Source organism: Macaca fascicularis, chromosome 7 (assembly GCF_037993035.2).
Source record: "Macaca fascicularis isolate 582-1 chromosome 7, T2T-MFA8v1.1".
NCBI lineage: Eukaryota > Metazoa > Chordata > Mammalia > Primates > Cercopithecidae > Macaca > Macaca fascicularis.
Window position 1 is genome coordinate 98,242,911 of NC_088381.1, and position 15,745 is coordinate 98,258,655.

Genomic DNA, 15,745 nt, shown 5'->3' on the forward strand with positions numbered 1-15,745 from the left:
AAGCCACAATGAAACTTTACACCTACTAGGATGGCTATGATGAAAAAGGCAGATAATAACAAGTGTTGGCAAAGATGTGGAGAAATCAGAACCATCATACATTGCTGTAAAATGTAAAATGATATTCCAATCTGGAAAACATTTTGGCAGTCCTCAAAAACTCAAAATAAAAGGGCCTCATGAACTTACATTTATGTTACCAGACAACTCAGTAATTCCATACCTAGGTATATGCCCAAGAAAAATAAAAACAAATGTTCACACAAAACAACTTGTATACAAATGTGCATAGAAGCATTATTCTTAATAGTCAAAAGGCAGAAACAACCCAAGTGTCCACCAGGTGAACAGTAAATAAAGAAAATGTGGTGTATCTATACCATGGAATATTATTTGTCCATAAAAAGGAATGAGGCCGGGCTCGGTGACTCATACCTGTAATCCCAGCTCTTGGGAGGCTGAGGTGGGTAAATCACCTGAGGTCAGGAGTTTGAGACCACCCTGGCCAACATGGTGAAACCCCATCTCTACTAAAAATACAAAAATTAGCTGGGCATGGTGGCTCATGCCTATAATCCCAGCTACTCAGGAGGCTGAGGCAGGAGAATTGCTTGAATCTGGGAGACAAAGTTTGCAGTGAGCCAAGATTGTGTCACCGCACTCCAGCCAGGGCAACAGAGCAAGACTCCATCTCAAAAAAAAAAAATGCTATGGATACATGCTACAACATGTGTAAACCTGGCAAACATTATGCTAAGTGAAAGAAGCCAGACACAACGGCATTTATTGTAAGATTCCATTTATATATGAAATGTCCAGAATAGCCAAATGCATGGAGATATAAGATAGATTCATGGTTCCTAGTGGCTGGGAGGAGAGAGAAATGGGGAGTGACTGTTAGCAGGTATGCATTATTATTACTTTTTTTGGTAGGGGGTGATGAAAATGTTCTGGAATTAGGCTGAGCATGGTGGCTCATGCCTGGAATCCCAACATTTTAGGAGGTCAAAGTGGGAGGATCACTTGAGCCTAGGAGTCAAGACCTATTGTACCACAAAGACAGACCCTGTCTCTACTAATCACATTTAAAAAAAAAAAATTAGCCAGGTCTGGTGGTGCATGCCTATAGTCCCAGCTACTTGGGAGGCTGAAGTGGGAGGATCACTTGAGCCCAGGAATTTAAGGTAACAGTGAGCTATGACTGTGCCACTGTATTCCAGCCTGGGTGACAGACTGAGACCCTGTCTCAAAAGAAAAAAAAAAAAAGAGAGAGAAAAAGAAATGTTCTGGAACTAGATAGTAATAATGGTTGCACAACTGTATAAATACACTAAAAACCATGGAATCATACACTTTAAAATGATTAAAAAAATACAATAAAAGAAAGAAATATGAACTATTAATGTATCTTTTAGGCCCTACATAGCTACTGAAGATTTTTGGGTAGGAGAGTGACGTGTTCACCTTTGCATTTTGATGCATCTCTTTTTTTTTTTTTTTTCAAGCAGAGTCTTGCTCTGTTGCCCAAGCTGAAGTGCAGTGGCATGATCTCAGCTCATTGCAACCTCTGTCTCCCAGGTTCAAGCAATTCTCCTGCCTCAGCCTCCCAAGTAGCTGAGATTACAGGTGTGTTCCACCACATCCAGCTAATTTTTGTATTTTTAGTAGAGATGGGGTTTCACCATATTGGCCAGGCTGGTCTCAAACTTCTGACCTCAGGTGATCCACCTGCCTCGTCCTCCCAAAGTGCTGGGATTACAGGTGTGAGCCACCACGCCCAGCCTTAATGCATTTCTTTACCTTCCCTTAGCCTTAACAGCATGTCTCACAGTGTGTGCCTTGAATAGTTTAATGCCATGAAATGCTCTAGCAAAAAAAGCTCTCCAGAGTCAAAAAGCTGGAAAACTGTATGATATATCTCTCAAATATTTCTTATTCATATTAATGCAATAATTGCCCTAAGCAGTCCTGCAATAAAGAAACCTATTTAACTTTGCTCAAGGAGTATTTTCTCAGACTCACTTGACCATGGAGCATCCGCTTCTCTCTCAAGAACACAGTGTTCCACAGAAATCACACATTAGGAAATGCTGGCCTCTCATCCTGCTTAAGTTCCTCTTATCTAAGATCCCATCACTCCCTCAACGACCTTTGTCTCCTTTCTTCTCTCCAAGCCCCCTTGATGACCAGCCACATGCTCCTTGCCATCTGGCACCCAGCTTTATTACACTAAAATGCTTCTCTCAAAAGTTACCCAAAGTTTCCTTGATACAGATCTAGTGGGTGGATGTTTGTTTGTTCGTGCCCAAGTAAATAAAACTTCTTATGTGGTGATCATGACGACTGTCTTTTTCTTGTTATTTTCTGCTCCTCACCTCTTTGAACACCTGTTTTCCTCCTCCTGATGCCTAAGTGATAGATATCCCCACAAAGACGTGTTCTTGACCTTTTTTAAATTTTTTGAGACAGGGTCTCACTCTGTGGCCCAAGATGGAGTCCAGTGACACGATCTCGGCTCACTGCAGCCTCGACCTCCAAGGCTCCAGCGATGCTCCCACCTCAGCCTCCAGAATAGCTGGGACTACAGGCATGCACCACCAAGCCTGGCTAACTTTTTTATTTTTTGCAGAAATGGGGTTTCACCGTGTTACCCAGGCTGGTCTCAAACTCCTGGCCACAAGTCATCTGCCCATCTGGGCCTCCCAAAGTGCTGGGATTACAGGCATGAGCCCCCGCACCTGGCCCTCTGTACCTTTTTTTATCTGCTAGAACCCTGGGTGATTTTATCTAACTCATGATTTCTGGAGGTCTTGAAACTCTTTGCCCCAGCCTCTCACCACCGCTCCAGTTGCTCATTTTCTACTGCTGGCTACACCTGCCCACTGGAACATACCAAAAGGCCTTCTCAGCCTCACTGTTCCCACAAAATAAGGCAGTGAAAGCCATCTTCCCTACTACTGGAAACCCTGGAGTCAAGAAACATAATCACTAGAATATATTTTCCAATTTAAAATTTCTACTGCATCGCTTTTTACTCAACTGGTTCCTAAAGGAATTTAAACTAGCTAGCGCCTTATATACAAGAAGCCCTCAATAGCTGTCTGTTAATGAACAAAATATTAATGTGATCTTAATTTGTTTTACAAGAATTTCTCTCCGAAGCATTGCTGCCAGAATTTTAAATATTTAAAAAAAAGAGAATACTCATCACAGGCCCCCAACTTACTTATATCTTATGCAACTAGCTCCTTATCTAGACTAAGATAGAAAGTCTCCTTCCCTCTCGGCTATTACCTTTACCATTACCATTATCACAAAGTTCTTTTCCCTCTAGAGGGAAAAGTTCCTCTCCCTTTACTGCAACAGACAGGACATTGGTCAGGATAAGGTCAGAACTTTAGACCCCTGGTGATCCTTATCTCTCCCCAACCATCCCCTTCCTTCTCTTCAGCCTGCACATCTCACTTATCTGGCTCCCATTTTAATCCCTCAGGCCATACTCCTTCAACCTCTCTCTGCCAAAAATTCCTCTCCATCACAGGAGCCACCACCGGTGCCTTTGAGCCACAGCACTCCACGTCCTATTGCCCACAGATGGGAGAGGGAGTTCTCCTGTTCCACGTGGGGATGGGGAAAATGACCTGCCCTGATATTCAATGGCATTCAGAATACATTTTCTTATATTATAATACTTAAATGTTATTTAATAATTATTTAATATTAATATTACTTAATTGATACTATATTAATATTCTTTAATAATATTTAAAATAATAATTACCTTCTGCATTTCAAATACATTTCACCTACTGGCCAAGAAACTCAATAACCATCTATCACAGGGTTTTTGTGGGGAAAAAAAAACGACTTCTGATTTTTAAATGTAAATTTACAAATGAAATTAATTGCACAAAAAATGTTCATATATTCGGAACTGTATTTACCCTGGCATATAATTATTAATATCTATATTATTATTATACTTGATTCGAAATTCCTGTCTACGTTTTGTTGCTATTGGTAGCTCAAGAGATTAAATCAATGCAATCCAAGAAAGACCTCCCCAATTAAGTTAACTTTTAGAGTTGAAATTCAGGAGACTGTGCCTCAGACTCTTTCAGGAAAAGTGAACAAATATTTTGGATGAAACACAAATGAAAATTTGATTTTCCAGCTAACTCGATTTTGTGAACCTTTGTAGGTAAAGTCAGTCAAGGTTTTAATATTAAAATGATAAGAACTTTTTAGCCACTTTTCTATCTACTTTGGATTTCTCCCATCACCTTAGGAAGATGTTATACTGCTGATGACGAAGTGTGATTTTTGTCACATCAAAATACATATACACCTATGCTTAAGATGGAAAGGTGATTGTAAGACGCACAGTTCAAAGATACAGCAGGATGGGACAGAGCAGAAGGTTTAATAATGAGAAATTACAGTTTTCTGCAATTCTTGAGGACCGGAGGGAGGGAATTATTTGCTTTATGCTGGCAGCAATTTCCCTAAACCCTGTGAGATGACATAGCTCAAGCTGTTGTAAATGCAGATACCAGCCACAGCTCTTGGTTGGAGCAAGATTCCCTGGGGCATAAAATATATTCAAAAACCTTTCTAAATAGGATTGATCACTTAATTTGACTGTTTTAGAGAACATCCTATGTAGTCTTCCATTTCTGACATTTGTGCACAGCCCCTTGGAAGTTTAATCACTTCCACCATAGATGTGTACATATCTGCACATGTATTTTAGTTAGATCATCTAAGCACAGAGTTGATAATAAATACAATGTATTAAAGTGTTAGACACTAGTTATAGAACATTCCTTACCTTGGCTTTCACAATATAGTACCATAGCCAGTAAGTTCTTCCTCTGAGAAAAAGGTTAAATCTGTAGATGCATGCTTGCGTCTTTTTTCCAAAATATGTGTAGTGACATCAGCAATTGCGACCAGGCCTCAAAACAAAACAACCTGCAGCACAAAGAGGACCACTGTGTTTAAACACAGAGGAGCTGATAGATGTTTAGTTAGCCACACACTTTATTTTGAGGGGTTAACTTTTGCCTCTCACTTATACTTTTTCTTTCATGAATGAGCAATTAATTACTTCACTGCTGTCGCTGTTTCAGCACTTCAATTTACAATAGCCCTTTGTTTTCTTGCAAATGAAAAAAGCTTTGAAGGATTTCAATCTTCAAAAACACAGAACACTTTCTTTCTCTTTATTTCTGAACACATAAAAAAAGTCTATTCTTATGTATATTTAATAACAGGCTTCAAAAAGAGCCTTATTGTGCACCTTAACATGATCTGATTGATTCTTGCAGCTAAGTCAAAGGAACACATACAAATCCTAGTTCTGGGAAACGTTTTCTATTTAAAAATTCTGAAGTGTAAACTTTATAATAAACTAGGGGAGAAATGTAAATATGTTGTATTTCATTTTAGGTACAGTTAAGTACAGTTTAAACACAGATGATAATGTGACTTGGATAATGAAGTGCTTCATCTTAAGTCACAGAAAGTTCAGTGCTGTTACAGTTACAACTAGAAAGAAAACCTTCTATGTCTGTATTTATGTTTGTGTCTTGAAAACAAGGAGATACATGTTTGTATTTACAGACACACACACACATTCTTCACAGGCAAAGGAAAATAAAACTCTGAGGCATTGTCTGGTAGAATTAGTGGGCATTGATCATTCCTGAGACGTAAATCCCTAATATTCATCTTTTATTTCTCAAAAACAGATAGTTGATAGGGCAATAAATTTGGCTAGGATTAATAAAACTTCAATTATTTAGAATGTTTATGGAATTGAAATCTTCTAGCTGACACACTAGTCTGATCAATTCAGCATTAACCAATATATACTTCCTATTTTAGGCCATGAAATTAAAAATATGAGCAATTCAATTAAACGTGCAGAATAACTTCCATCCTCAGTGAAGATGAATTGAACTTAGTATATGTTAATATCTTAGACTTGCTATTAAAAGAAAAATTATAGTCCTGAAACAAGTTTGCTGATTGTAAATTACTCCTTTCTCATAATATTGGTGAGACTGCCCATGGGCATAACATCCAAATCAGTTAACAGAGGACGCTAAGTAGTTAAACTCCAGCAAATTGAGAATATACTATAAGTACACAGCTGTTCAGTTAATCTTACGTTTTACAAGTGCAGCATTTTGTGTTTTTTAATGTTATTGTCTTATTCCTGGTCCACTGAGAACTCAAGGTGTTTTACCATTTATGTCAAAATCAGGTACAAATTAAAACAGCAAGGCAAGATGTATGCTGGCCTGACAACCCACCGCCCCATCAGCTCATGTCTGCAGAAACAGCTTGCACTCTGGTGGTGAAAGTGACCACCAACAAGGTCCTGAGCTGTGGAGCTGCCCTCCATCATTCTCTATTCAGTTAAATAGCGGTTCAAAGTCAGAGCCATCCTGCTAAGCTCCTTGGTGGATACTGGGCATCCACAGTTAGGTTAGACTGATGGGAACACAACTCTTTATTTATGGTTACCTCTGTACCACTAGAGATAACCATGGGATTTCGAGACCTTCAATGGACACAGCTGGAATCCAGGGATCTGCAAGTCCTATGTTGCAGAGAACTGGAAGGATCTGGTGCAACCCAGGAATAAATACTCAGCTTTCCACCCTTGGAGTTCTATCTTAATATAACCACATGGAAACAGCCTCACATAAAATACAATGGACCATTTGAAAAGATATTCTATCTTGGCTTAAATTCCTGACTGGGACACATTACTCATCTCCATAGAATTTTTGATGTTTGACTATATTACCCCATACATGGCATTGGCATAATGTGTTTAACCAATCTCCCAGTGCTGGCCATTTCTAGTGTTTCCCATTTGTGTGTTAAAATAGTAGCTCCGCAACAACTATCCACACAGCTGTATTCTTTAGAGGATAAAGCTCAGGAGTTAAGAGTATAATCATGGGTGCGCAACAGACTGAAGTTCAGACATTAACGCTGTCACTTTCTAATGGTGTTTTCATGGGCAAACCACTTATCATCTCAAAGCTTTAGCTCCTGCGTCTGTAAAAGGAATATAATTGCTCCTAATTCTTCGGGGTCTTGTGAGACTCCAGTGAGAAAGTACATGTAAAATTATAGTAAATAAGTTTTAGTTTTCTCTTAAACATCTAGTTGACTATATTTATTTCCTTAGGATAAATTCATAGAAGTGAAATTACTTTACCCATGTACATTTTTAAGGCTCCTGATGCATGTTGTCTAATTGTCCTCAGTATACACAGTTCCCAATAGTAATATCCCATTGTATTGCAATTATTTGTGAATTGGCTTGTACCTTTAACTAATCTGAGAAGTACTTAAAAGAAGTTCTAGGTCTTACTTCATCTCTGTCCTCTGCCTACCACAGGGACAGATATACAACAGTTGCTCAATCAGTGTTTGTTTAGCAAATATCTATATTTTCCCTTCTAACATAAATAAGCACATCCTTTTTTTTTTTTTTTTTTTTGGAGATGGAGTTTTGTTCTTGTTGCCCACATTGGAGTACAATGGTGCAGTCTCAGCTCGCTGCAACCTCCAGCTCCCAGGTTCAAGCAATTCTCCTACCTCAGTCTCCCAAGTAGCTGGGATTACAGGTGCCCACCACCACAGCCGGCTAATTTTTGTATTTTTAGTAGAGACGGGGGTCTCACCATGTTGGCCAGGCTGGTCTCGAACTCCTGACCTCAGGTAATCTGCCCTTCTAAAGTGCTGGGATTACAGGCATGAGCCACTGTGCCCAGCCAGCACATCCATTTTTCGAACAGCACCACCTTTTCAGAGTTTCGGCAAAGGCCCTGCTTCTCATTCCTTCTGGTGGCCACTGTTGGTAAACAGAATCAGGTGGGTGACATAGTCAATGGCAGCAGTTCTCACCTAAGGAGCTTATTTTAAAATGAGAATTCCCATGTTCTACTTGCAGAGATTCTGATTGGAAGGTCTCAATAGGGTCCCAAGCATCTGAATATTTAATTGTTAACTTCCAACCACCATCATTCCTGATAGAGGTAGTGTATGTATCCAATTTTTATAGGCACTGTCTCTGGAATCTTTGCCTCAAAATACCAGAATTCTGAGTTATTTTCAAATTCTCCCTGTGTATCTATAACGCATTTTCTAAAAACATGACTAATCAGAATAAACTCAGAATGCTTGTAATTTATACATAATATTGACTCATTTGTAGAAGGTGCATTGTTGCTAAACTAGATAAGCTTTCTGTTTATATGGGGGGAAAACAGATGAAATAAGGATGAAAATTCATCCTGATACCTGTCCACACACAGCCAAATTTCATCCTGGTACTTGTTCATGGTATGATAAGAACTGAGTTGATCTGCTTGATTTTCACAGAAAATAGAAACTATGCTACCATGGGTCTCATTTTGTTTGATCCAGATTTTCCAAAGACAAGGGCTGGGAGTGGCCTCCATGAAGGCCACCAGCATCAAAGTCCATGAAGGCAGAAATAATCAGCTTCCCTGTCACCTGCTGTCCTTTAAGGGGCATTCCAAAACTAAAAGACTCAGGCGAAGGTTTGAAGAAGGCAGCCCTCAGAAAGTTCTTCAAGGTCAGCAGGGAAAATTCAAGAACCATCCGCTCATTTTGCAACTGAGACCCAGAAGCCAAGCCCAAGAAAGGAGCATGCAGAGCTAAAAGACAAATGATGCTAGTAAAGAGAAGCTCTTAAGCTTGACTGCCAGTTCATGTAGTTTTGGCTTGTATGGTTCTTGGTACATCTATATCCAGCTTTTCTCAGAATGGTTTCCAAGTACCCAACTACCCTGAGCCTCAGATGAGAAAACAGAGATGCTATCACATCACTTTTGTCTTATATAAAATAGGGTAGAGTTGTTGGGAGTAATATATTAGATGACTTAGCAGAGTGCCTGTTACAAAATACAGGTGGTAAATCATTTTACTTCTCTTTCCCTCTCTACCCTCACCGCATCTTTACCCGCAGTCTCTATCTCTGTGCATCTGAATTGGCCTGCTAGTTCACATACTCCTATGACATATTCCTATGGCACATTCCTATGTCTTTTTAAATCAACAACAATAATTGTTTGAAAACATGATTATTACGGAGTGTATACTGAAAATATAAATCATGATTCACCTGGGTGTGGTGGCTCACGCCTGTAATCCCAGCACTTTGGGAAGCTGAGGAGGGAGGATTCGTTGATCCTGAGAGTTTGAGACCAGCCTGAGCAACATAGGGAGACCCCATCTCTACCAAAAATTTAAAAAATTGGCCAGGTATGATTGCACACACCTGTAGTCCCAGATACCCTGGAGATTGAGGCAGGAAAATGGCTTGAGCCTGGCAGGTCAAGGCTGCAGTGAGTCATGATCACGCCACTGCACTCCAGCCTGGGTGATAGAGCAAAACTCTGTCTCCAAAACCTAAACACATAATGATTCATAATCTCAATGAATTTATAGTGTAATCAGGGAAAGAAAACTAACACACACGTATAATCAGGGAAAGAAAACTAACATATATGTAACAACTCTGGAGAACACTGAAATTTTTATTAAATTTTGTTATTAAGTAATTTGATGGATTAAAATTTAATTCATTAAAAATTAGCTGCTGAATCTTCCATAAGTACTTTGGAATTCAGAGACAGAAGGAATCTATGAGCCCAAATCTCTAGGGAAGGCCTCGAGGAGTGGTCATGGTTTAACCTTAGTTCTGAAATAAAAACATTCACTGATTATTTACTATGTGTTAATTATACTAAAAATACTTTACAAGAATTATTTTTATTCAATCTGCAAAACAACCCAATAGTTACGTATTATTATTCTCATTTACCGACATAGAGGGTGTTTTTCCCAAGGTCATAGCTGATAAGCAAAATAAGTGGGACTCCAACCAAGGTCTGTTCTCTAAGAACAGCAAAACCTGTTCTCTAAAAGATGGGAAGGATTTGCATAAAGAGAAAATGCAGTGAGTGTTACAAGAGAACAGAACAGTATCACCAAGTGATCAGGACTGGTGATCAGATCAGGAACGACTGGCATAGTCAGGAAACCATGGTATGGTGAAGGTGGCTAAAGGTGAGATTTCATAGTGAGAGGGAAGCCCAAGGAGCCCAGCTGTTAACCTAGTGCCACAGATGAAGAGATCAAATTTCACAGACTGTCAGCCACAAGAAGAGATTCAATGAGTTCCCTGATCTGGTTAGAGAAATGCAGATGTAAGGGAGACCAGGCTTTGGTGTCTGTCACCAGATAGGTCTCCCGGCTCTGTCCAGGTGATTCAGCTGTGAGACAGGTCCCTATCCTCCCTCTCTGCTCCCCAAGAAAGGAGTAAATGTTGCTCTGTATCAAGACTTCCCAACAAGTTTAGAAGAATCTCTTAAAAATGACCCTTTTTGTTTCAGACACTCAACTTGTTTTTGACTATAAAGGCAGTTGCCTGAGAGGCTAAACTCCTCCAAATCACAGGGGGCCAGTTATTACTGTGACCTCCAGAGGAAATAAGGCTTTCTTCAAATGCAACATCTTAAACATTGGCAAATAAAAATGTCCATTTTAAACTGCAGAGACTTGAGTTAAAAGACAACTGTATTTTGATTCAACTTGCTCAAAAAAACACTTCAATGCTTACCCCAGATTTGCTTTGCTTTGCGATCTAAAAACATATAAATGCAAGTAAATATGTATGTATATCTGTGTGTATATTATATTATGATGTATACATGTAAATCTATACTTGACAACATTCAAACAGGCTTTGAGAAATTTTGATTCTCTGTGTAGTGACAGGGTTCAGGATAGGGTACTCCAGAATCTAGCACCTTGGTGTTTGGGAAAACAGCAGAAGCAGGACAGTCTCTCTGACCTCCTGTCTGCCCTCCCCTGAAATAGGGCATAGAAACTGGAATCCCTCTCCTCGCTTCTCCCCCAATGCAAGCCATAAAACCTAGCTGATCTTCTCCTGAAGTAGGAAATGAGACCCCCATTCCAAAGGGGTCCTCCCTATACCGAGAGGAAATAAACGCCTGAAGACACAGAGACACAGAAAAGAACCTGAACAGGCCTTGATAATTCCCCCCAGTTGATTATTATTAGGTCTTATCCTTCATCCTCCAATCACACTTTTGCATGACTATCCAAAAAAACACACAGCGTTTCCTGTTTCTTTGGGTCTTCATTTCTGAAGGCGCTTGTATCACATGAAGCTTATATTAAATAAATGTGTATGCTTTTCTCTCATTAATCCATCTTTTGTTATAGAGGCCTCTCATCCATAAGCCTTGTGATGGGTGAGGAAAAAGATATTACTCTTAACCCCTACCATAGCTAAGTTTTAAAAGAATATTCTAGAGAGGTCTAATTATGCTTCAACAAATTAGGGCAGTATATGTCAGTTTCAGTTCACTGTTGGCTGGGATTCCAGTGTTTTCACTATGTCCCTGCTTTATTTCATAGTAATAATCAGGAAATCAGATATTAGCCAAATGTCTCGTCAAAGAAAACATTTTTGCTCAGATAGCTTTGCCTTTATCATTACTCTCTCCTTTTTATGAAAGTACCGTTCAGTTTACATTAAAGATGTAAGATATAACCAACAGGAATAAGAAAAGAGGCAACTCTGGGACAGAGAAATGTTGAGATTTGTCCCAAGCATTATTCAGGCAACACTACTCTACAAATAAGCCCTCTTTCAAGACCCCAATACACCAGGCATTCTCCCCACTTTCACACCCAAATCAATTCTAGTCTATGCCATATACCTACACAATTCAAGTTCTCATCATTGTATTGATAAAGCAAATAGTCCATGGTATCTGAGACTCAGATATAAAAACCATTCTATATAAAATGATGGCAAGTAACATGAAGAATAAGGCAAGACTATATTCTTGAATTTGTAGTCATGGAATCACTCTAACTGTTCCTGTACCATGAGAATGCTGCTGGACGGAAATGTGGCAGTGTGAGGTAGTAGAAAGTACACTGGCTTTGGCGACAAGTCCCCAGAGTTAGTGTTCCTTCACTCCCCCAACGCGATCCCTGTTCCCTGACACTTGCTGCGTGACCTTGAATAAGTCATTTCATCTCTCTGACTTTATCCTTGTATGTAAATTGAAGGTATAAAAATATCTATTTATCCTATTGTTCAAGATTTTTGTGAAGATCAAAGGAAACAATCCAGTTAAATGCCTTTTGGAAATTATGAAGCATCAATAAATATCACTGTTGCTGCTTTCGCTATGATTTACAAGGCTAAGAATTCTTGTACCCACTGACTAGATAGATTTAGATTTGCTTAGAAGGACATGTTTCCTATAAAACGCACGCTTGGTCTTCCTTCAGACACTAAACCAACACCATAATACAAGCTCATGCATTTAACTGTCCTTTCCGCATAAGGCTTATTTGGGACTCATACCATCAGATCCCCTTGCCTTATGAGATGCTCAAAATACCTTTATCTGTCCTAAAAATTAGAATTTCAGAAGCCATTGTGTTGTTCTCCAGGCCTAAGTACACTTTTTTCACTATCAAAGAAAGATTATACAGCCAGAATAATTAGTATATTGCTGCCTCTTTAAAAGACATCTATTCATTGCTCCTGGCTTGTATTGAAACCAGATGGTAAAACCAAGACTGGAACATCCTTTGGTGTCCAGAAGGAGGCCAGTCTGGCCAAAGCATTGTCATTCCTGTCAGCAACCAGAGTCAAAAGCATTTTTATAGTTAATCATCAGGAGTGCCTACTGGCTCCAACAGCCATTCATGCAGTATTTGTCAGTGTGAAGGCTCTGTCCACACTACAGATGACACCATGTCGGCGGGAAATGTGTTTCAATATCCTTTAGCAATGAGCTGAGCAAATTTTCATGGCTGATTCCCAAAGCAAAGAATAATATAAAATTTAGTGCCGGACTTCTTTTTTAACCAAATTGAGTGGATAATAATACCTTTTATTTCTAAAAGCTAACCCCTCACATCAAGTTTGCCCTGGAGCATTCATTGAAATACAGGAAGTTAAACAACTGCAGCAAATTACCACAGATAACTTTAAAGAAATTAACCCACCTCAAAATGAACTTTTATTTCAAAAGATGTGAAGCTGCAGTTTTAGACTCTGAGGGGCCTAAGTAATTTCATGGATGAGAGCCGACCAGTAAAAATCCTGTCTCCACCTACAGTTGCAATAATCATTTGCAGCAAAGAGATGGTGAATACAAAAATAACATAATTGGAATAAATGCACTATGCTTTGGAGTTAAAATAGAGGAGTTTTCGTGGCCACAGAAAAGGAAGGCATTGAATAATAACACTTTAAAACGTGTCGAGGGGGTGAGCTGATCAGGCCTTGTATATAGCTGATGGAGGCTATTCATCTTTCAAGTACTATGGAGAAGCAAATCCAGATATCTGAAAAGGAACATCCAAAAATGGCTTTTCCACTTCACAATTGAGGCTTGTCACCATATCAGAGTGACTCAGATGAATATTTCATATGAAAGGTTCAGGTAAAGAAATTTGAAGGAGATGCTTGGGGCAGCAGAACTCAATTGCAATTATATACTACAATATTGCAAGAGGATCAAACACAGATCTTATTTCTTTGCATCATGGAATTGTACAAGCAAAACAGTGTTTAGGACCCAAACCACAGAAATTTCAGGTTGTAACTGATGAATACTTGCAGAAGCTAGAATCCCATAACACTGGAGTTATTCTGCCTTCCATGGTATCTATATAGTGCTTATAATTCATGGTTTTTCCACCAAGCAAAGTAAGATGAGATTTGTAATGGCAACCCTAAATATTCTCTAGTTCATGGAAGTTAAGATACATGATGCAATGCAGATTGATTTGTTTTGGGTTGATAACATTTGAAATGTGATGATCAGTGTCATTTATCTTCCCCTGTTTAAAAATGTTGCAGAAATTACCTCAGATATGTGGATGCTGATGGGAGCTTGCTGATTTGGTTTGGTCTTCATTGTTTCTGAACGAGGAATGGCTATTTTCTCATAAGTAAACCCAAGGTTATCATCTGTAATGCTCTCTATTATTTTTGAGTTTTTACACTGAGAATGTGTTATAACAGCCATCTAAAAGGACAGAAGAAATTTAAAATTAGGCATTAATCAGGAATCCTTAACACTGTGAACAGGAATTATTTAATAGCATCTGCTATTTTGAAAGGGTAGCAATTGAAAAAAAAAATTTTAGAAAAAGAAACAATCTAAAAAATGTAGTCAGATTTTTGTTTACAAACTGTTGTGTTATGGCTTGTCCCGTGTGAAGTTTAAGAAAAATAGTACCACACATCTTAAAAAACCAAACACCACAGTAGAGAGCAATAATGTAGAATATAGTACAAAGATTTCTTTCCAAGGGCCCACTGCCTAATTTAAATGTCTTTTGACTGGCCAATCATTTTCATTCGTATGCCAAAATGATTGGAAACAAGCTTCCTCTAACCCCTCACTCTAGTTATTAACTGAGCCAATCAGAAAAAAAAAAAGACCGATTTTTAATCTACACGGTAAACAGATTCATACATTTAAAGAAACATGGCTCTCTTAGCTGCCCTTTGTTAGATTAAAAAAACCTATTTCATTCCTCAAGGAAAAGTTATTTGCTTTGCTTTCTGACATACAAAATGAACTATAAACAGCTTTGCTATAATAAAATAAAATACCCTGAAAATCATCCCAATACTATAAGAGATTTTTACTAATTAACCATGACTAAAAGACATTCAATGATGAAAGCTATATTAGGCTAAAAAATATTGTTCAGAAAGGAGTTGCAGGATTCTGTCCCTTTTTTGCTCCACGTATCATATAAAAGGAGAGCTGAAAATCATCTGGAAATAATTTTTAAACATTTTAAGCAGAGCCCCTTATATCAATTTTCTTCTCACATTTATATTAAGAAGCTAATAAAATATAGATTACATAAAGTCAAAGGATCCATACAAGCCTTCACTTGTTATATAAAGGGCCAGAACCTTATGTAATATGCATTTTCTTACTAATTCTTCAAATTTTAAATGCTTTGTGTGATAACGAGGAATCCTGAATAATGGGGTTTAAATGGTTCTAAAAACTGAATATGTGCAGAGCGTTTGAGCTACTATTGCCGGTAGTTTGGTGACATCTAGTGGAAATAGTGACTTCAGCCTACCTTCCTGAGTTAACTTTAAATCCTATAGCAAAGGGAAAGTGTTTAGAAGATGGCTAAATAATCAATTCCCTACCTTCTTTGCTAAGTAACAAGAGTGAGTGAATTTAGTTAAGCCTCCCGAAGAAAAATAACATCCACCTCAATTACTGTGGACAAATTTGTTCTAATTATAAAATACATGGTCTTTGTAAAGAATTTGGAATATGCAAAAACATGCAAGAAAATAAAAATTATCCATAATCCTTCCACCCACAAGTAAACACCAGTGATATTGTATGTCTTTTCTTCTAAGCTTTATGATATATTCTTGCTGGTGTTGGTTTTTACTAAGTTTGGTTATTATAAATATATAATTTTATATCCTAATTTTTTCAACATTATGTGAGCAGTTTTTATATTTATCAGGTAATGAAAATAATCTTACTTATAAGAGGCAGAGAACTATATCATCACTTATTTTTCAAAGTAGGATACAAGCAGCCTACAATTTTGTGAATCCTATATGGCAATCCATGAATGATAG

The 15,745-nt window shown here is 38.3% G+C and overlaps 1 long non-coding RNA gene across 1 annotated transcript in view; it reads right to left on the minus strand.

Moving 5' to 3' along the window:
* Window positions 1–9,574: 9,574 nt before the first annotated feature.
* Window positions 9,575–15,745, minus strand: part of LOC135971951 (uncharacterized) — a 127,074-nt gene continuing 120,903 nt past the window's right edge. Inside the window, exon 3 of the long non-coding RNA XR_010588393.1 lies at window positions 9,575–9,754. This is a non-coding gene — a long non-coding RNA (uncharacterized lncRNA). The remainder of the gene's footprint in view (window positions 9,755–15,745) is intronic.